This window comes from Marmota marmota, unplaced genomic scaffold (genome assembly GCF_001458135.2).
Source record: "Marmota marmota marmota unplaced genomic scaffold, marMar, whole genome shotgun sequence".
NCBI lineage: Eukaryota > Metazoa > Chordata > Mammalia > Rodentia > Sciuridae > Marmota > Marmota marmota.
In genome coordinates this window covers 452,810-459,092 of record NW_026000241.1, presented here as the reverse complement: position 1 = coordinate 459,092, position 6,283 = coordinate 452,810, and the positions used below count along the sequence as shown (strand labels likewise).

The 6,283-nt window shown below is 44.9% G+C and overlaps 1 long non-coding RNA gene across 1 annotated transcript; it reads left to right on the top strand.

Annotated features, from left to right (window-relative positions):
* The first annotated feature begins 1,388 nt into the window (after positions 1-1,388).
* Positions 1,389-6,097, top strand: LOC125613796. Its single transcript, XR_007344380.1, has 3 exons — positions 1,389-1,552; positions 2,573-2,612; positions 4,938-6,097. It is a non-coding gene; the product is annotated as an uncharacterized LOC125613796 (long non-coding RNA).
* The last annotated feature ends 186 nt before the right edge of the window (positions 6,098-6,283 follow it).

The following is a 6,283-nucleotide window of genomic DNA, read 5'->3' as shown; positions in this document are numbered from 1 at the left end:
AAAAATAAAAAAGGCTGGGGATGCAGCTCAATGGTAAAGTGCCTCTGGGTTTAATCCCCAGTACCAAAAAAAAAAAAAAAAAAAAAGAAAAAAGAAAGAAAGAAAAGGAAGAAAAAAGAAAAAAAAGATGAATCAGGTGAAGGTGAGGGGAGGGAAAGAGGAAAATGGAATGCGGTTCTGTCTCAGAGGGAGGGGACAGTCTGTGGAAAGACCTGGAAGTAAGCACTGAGCACCGAGCCACATCCCCAGCCCCTTTTATTTTTTTATTTAGAGACAGGGTCTCTCCAAGTCGCTTAGGACCTTGCTAAGTTCTGAGGCCAGCTTTGAACTGGAGATCCTCCTGCCTTGGACTCCTGAGTTACTGGGATTGCGTTTGCCCTGGAACCCGGTGGAATTTTAGTCTCTTTTTGGCACATTAATTGAAGCACTCACTCATTGATCAGACATTTGTTGTGAGCCTGCCCTGTGCCACTTCCTGCATTAGGTGTTGGTCCTGTGGCTGTGGGCAGATAGACCACAATCCCCTCTGCATGGAGCTGACATTCTAGTGGGTGGAGATAAGAAGCATCTAACTATAGTCTATGTGGGATCATGGGAAACAAAGCAGCTTAAAGAGATAGACTGACAGGGTGCTTTCTTGTGTGACCAGGGAGGGACTCTCTGAGGAGGTGGCTTTTGAGCATTTGAAGGAGGAGAAGAAAGGGGCGATGTGGAGAAAGGGAACAGCAAGTGCAAAGGACCTGCGGTTGGAGTGTGCACGGGCTGTTTAAGAAACAGCAAGCTTAGCAGAGTTGCTGGAGGGACTGGGAGGAGGAAATAATCTGAGGCAAATGTTCCCTGATCAGATCATGTACTTGTGGACTTTAATCTAAATAAGACAAGAAGCCCCTGGAAATTTTTGAAAAGAGGATTGATATTACATTTTTATTTTAACAGAATTAGTCTGGAACATTTCCTTTCTTAGTATGACTTGAAATCCAAAAAGAAAAAAAGGATGAATTATTGCAAAAAAATAATAATAAGGCCAATTCACAGAAAAGCTAAAAGAAAGAAAGAAATCTGGAAAAAAGGTTTGAGCTTTATATCACAGACTTCCTAATATCCTCTCTATATAAAGAGTTTCTAAAAATTAATAATAAAAGTACCAAAAATCCAATTAAAGACAAATTTGGCAAAGATGTGAGCAGAAGTTTCTCCAACATATGAAAAGTCAGCCCTGGGCTGGGGATGTGGCTCAAGCGGTAGTGCGCTCGCCTGGCATACGTGCAGCCCGGGTTCGATCCTCAGCACCACATACAAACAAAGATGTTGTGTCTGCTGAAAACTAAAAAAAAAAAAAAAAATTAAAAAAAATTCTCTCTCTCTCTCTCTTTAAAAAAAAAAGAAAAAGAAAAAAGAAAAGTCAGCCCTACTTATAACAGAAGAAATGCACATGAAGACCACACTGACACGCCAAGTTTTATGCAGTAGATTTGCATAGGTTCACAAGACTGGTGACAGGCTGTAGGAGAGCAAGCAAGCTTACACATGGACTTGGCCTTCCAGGGTGGAGGTGAGTCACTAATGCTCATAACAATCATGAATGCATAGAGTCTTTGGCCAAGTAATCCCATGATGGAAACACTTACACATGTGTGAAATGAGGGATGCACATAAAGTTCTTCATCAGCCATTTATAAAACAGGAAGCAAAAAACTCCAAAAGCCAAAACCAAAAAAAAAAAAAAAACAAAAAAAAACCATGGAGAGAGCCCAAAGGTACATCAGCCGTGAACCAGTTGCATAAATTACTTTTTATCTACACCATGGAATATGTTGCAGATTGACAAAAGATTGAGGATGCCTTTTGGGGCTGGTATAGAAAGCCCTCCTGGGTACAATATTCATGAGGAGGACTAAAGTTCAGAATCATGGGTATCATATGCTGCTGTTAGTGAAAGTAAAAAAAAAAAAAAGCATATACAATTTTTTTGTTCATTAAAATACTCTGTGACGATTTTTAAATTTTATCAGAAACAGATTCTTGCTGAGTTGCTTAGGACCTCAGTAAGTTGCTGAGGCTGGCTTTGAACTCTTGATCCTCCTGCCTCAGCCTCCTGAGCCCCTGGGATTACAGGTGTGCACCACCGTGCCTGGCTAAATGATATTTTTTATGTGCTAAGGATTGAACCCAGGATGTTTCCTGTGGGGAGCAGGCAGTCTACCACTGAGCTGCATCCTCAGTCTTCAAGTGATGTTTTTAAAAAGGGTCCTGTGGGCTGCTGTGTGGGGAATGGATTAAAGGAGGGCAGATGCAGAAAGCAGGAGATGAGATGAGGATCCGGCGGTGATAAAGTTGTCCCTCAGATGCATGGGGGATTGGTTCCAAGACCCCACAGATATTTAAATCTGCAGATGCTCAAGCCCCTTAAATAAAGGGACATGGAACTTGTGCACATCTTCCTGGATTCTTCAGATCATCTAGATGACTTATGATACCCAGTGGAGTGTAAGCACTATACAAAGAGTCGTTATTCCGCATTGCTTTTTAGTTGTTGTTTTTATTCTTCTCTTTCCCATCTTCTGTTCCCCAGATGCAGATCCCTTGGACTTGGAGACCCAGCTGTGCTCCAGGTGAGAATGGATGGTGGCTTCCCGGGTGGGGGGGCACGGAGATGCTGCGAAGTGAAGGAGGCTGGAGGGGAGCCCAGGGGTGCTGGGGTACAGCTCAGCCTGGGTTCAGTCCCCAGCAGAGGGCGAGGGAGAGGGGGAGGGAGAGAGGACCTGAGCTGCGAGGTGTGTGAGAGAGGAACTTGAGATGTTTTTTTTGTTTTTTGTTTTTTTTTGGCCCGAGCAACCAGAAGGATGAACTAACTTATCTCTGCTGAGATTGGGGAGGCCGGGGGAGGGGTGCGTGCATGTGGCAGTCCAGAACCCAGAACTGGCCTGCCTTGAGCATCTTCTGAGCGGTTGCCAATCTCCCCTGGTCAGCAGTAGCATCAGGCTAGAATTCAGGAACAGCTTTTTGTCTCCTCGCTGTGTTGGTTTACGTAGTTACCACCTGGAGCTGCAAGGAGTCTTCCTTTGCAACAGAAGTTGACTCAGGGTGATTTAAGCAACAAAGGAATTTATGGCGTGGGTTCTAGGGGCTCATGGCACCACCAGCCTTGGGAAATAGATGAGAAGTGTATAGGGAAGCAGGGCAGCTGTGAGGACTCAGCCTACATGACCCCACCCCCAGCAGGGCTTCCCTGCACCCCCCCTCAACTACATATTGGCTAATCTCCTGCTTAAGATGCTATGATGGTTTCCCTTCATGGCAAAGAGACATTTTTTTTTTTTTTCCTTAAGCCAGGCACGGCACAGTGGTGCATGCCTATAATTCCATCTAAGTGAGAGGCTGAGACAGGATGATTCCAAGTTCAAGTCCAGCCTGGGCAACTTAGTGTAATCCTGCCCTCAAAATAAAATAAAAAAGAGCCGCGGACATAGCTCAGTGGTAGAGTGCTTGCTCAGCTGGCAGGAGGCCCTGAGATAAAATAAGATAAAATAGTAAAAAGAAAGTGATGTGTTTCAGGGAATTTTTGAAAAAACAAAGAAATGTCGGTCACAAAATTCAGGATGGTTGGGCTGGGATTGTGGCTCAGCAGTAGAGCGCTCGCTTAGCACAGGCAGGACCCGGGTTCGATTCTCAGCATCACATAAAGAAAAAAAATAAAGGCATTTCTCTCTCTCTCTCTCAAATAAATAAATACATAAATCAGTTAATTAATTAATTAATTCAGGATGGTGAAGACTTTCAGAATGAGACAAGCAGTGAATCAGGAGCATGCTTGGTGGTGGTGTCGTGGGCTAATGTGGACACAGGTGGGCGACGGGGGGGAACTGTTTTCCTCTGCTTTACAATGTACACATATCAATCAGGGTCCTTCCAGTGGGTACTTTGGGGAGTGGTGGAGGCAGGGGACAGGTGAGCCCAGGAGGATGAAAAGGCTGTCACTGGCAACTGTGGGGTCTTATCACCACCTCTCCACCCCCACCCCCCGCAGTGCTGGGGGTTGAACCCAGGGCTTCTCATATGCAAGGTGAGTGCTCCACCACTGAGCTACCTTCCCAGCCCCTTTTTAACATCTATTTTGAGACAGGGTCTCATTAAGTTGCTCAGATTGGCCTTAGACTTGAGATCCTCCTGCCTCAGCCTCCCATGGAGCTGGGATTCCAGGTGTGCCCTACACTGGGCCCACCGCCATCTTTAAGAGGCAAAGAGAGGAGGTGGTTCTTGGAAACTGGTGTTGGTGCCTTATTTTATTTTTAATTTTAATTGAGTTAGGGCCTTAGCTAGAGAGATGTTGCTCATACACCATGACCAGGAATAAGGGAACTTTGAAGCTAAGGACCCTGGTCTTTGTCCTCTACTATGGTTTGGATGTGATTTGTTCAAGGACTGGAGGCCTGATCCCCAGTGTGGCAGTACTGACAGATGATGGAATCATTGAGGGGGGTTGGGGGGAGTGGGAGGTCGTTAGGTCATGGCAGGTACTCCCCTTAGAAGGGATTAATGCTCATCTCTTAGAGTAAATGACTCATCATGAGCATGGATTGTTTTAAAACGAAGCTGGGCATGGTGTTGCCTTAGGACTACATTCCAGCTACTCAGGAGGCAGAAGCTGCCTTAGCAACTTAATGAGACCCTGTCTCAGAAAGCAAAAAGGACTGGGAAATGGAGCTCAGTGGTAGAGTGGCCGTGAATTTAATTCCTGGTACTGTTAAAAAGAAAAGGAAAGAAAAGCTCCTACTCTCTTTTCCATGAGGCCCTCACCAGAACCAAACAGAAGTTGATGCTTGGATCTCCAGAACTGTGAGCTAAATAATCTTTTCTTTACAAATGACCCGGTCTCAGGTGTTTTGTTATAGCAATGGAAAATGGACTAAGACATTCTGCCACCCTCTGATTGCCAGCAGGTGCCTCCCATTGGCAGAACCCAACAGAACTGGAAGCCAAAGCACAGAGAAATTTGTGGATACAATTCAAGGGGGGAGCTCCTGGGATAATCAGAAGACCTCCCTCCATCACAGGGATGCCTATAATTTTTTTTTAAAGTTGATTGAATTTCTATTAAACTACAATTCACCGTTCATTCTCACCACACAATCTGCCATTTTAAAGCACCCAATACAGTGTGTCTTAGTGTGTCCACAAGGTTGTACAACCGTCCGCACCATCTCATTTCCTGTAGAATTAGACCTCTGTATCCACAGTTTCAATCAAATGCAGATTGGAGATTGTTTTAAAAATTACATTTGTGCTGAACATACATGGACTTTTTTCCTGTCATTATCCCCTAAAAAATACATTATAACAACCATTCCCATAGTTTTTATGGTGTATTGTATTGTAAGTCATTGAGAAGTGACAGTATATGTGACTAAGTTCAGAGGATTTCTGCAAACACCACACCACTTTACATGAGGGACTTGAGCCTCTTGGATTTTGGTGTCTGCTGGGGTTCTGGAACCACTCCCCCCAGGAGGCTGAGCGCTGCTTGAATTCCAACACTGCTTCAGAAGTCCCGTGTGGAGGAGGGGAAAGGAGTTGACTTCACCAACCAACAACAAAACTGAGCAAACGTGACTCCTGATGTTTGCAGAGACACAGAGACCTCTCCCTAAGGCCTGGAACTCAGTTTCCTTTTTCCTAGAAGAGACCCCTGAAGACCAGCAACAGTGAACCTGACACAGACTTGGGAATCAGACAGACAGCTCATTGTGGTCCACCCTTCCGCTGCCCACAAGCAGGGTTTCTGGCCTGTGAACTGGGCAAGATTGAGTGACTCCATCTCATGGCCACAGGGTGGACAAAATGAGTAATGAAACGCTTCCCTGGGAGGCCGACACTCAGACACCAAGCCCAGTAGACACTTCAAGAGACAGGAACCAAGGAAGGGGACTTTTGCTGTCATTTCAATATTGCTATTGCCACCTCTGGCGAAGAGAAAATGTCCAGGGGGCACCTATTTATGGAGCAGCAACTGAGCCAGAAACCCAAAATCCATTTGCCTCCAAAGTCTCTTGGAGAGAGAAACTTGGGGACATCATCTTGGGGGCTCCCAGGGGACCCTATTGGCTTTTTAATTTATTAAAATTTAAAACATTTAGTTTTATTAAATATTAATTACAGCTTGTGGTTTTATACATTTAATGGAAAAAATATAAGTACATGGCTGTGTGCACACAAACACATTTTGCTAATGGGGAATGTGGGCAGGAAAGTCGAGACTACCTGGTTCACTCAGCTCTGGGTGTGT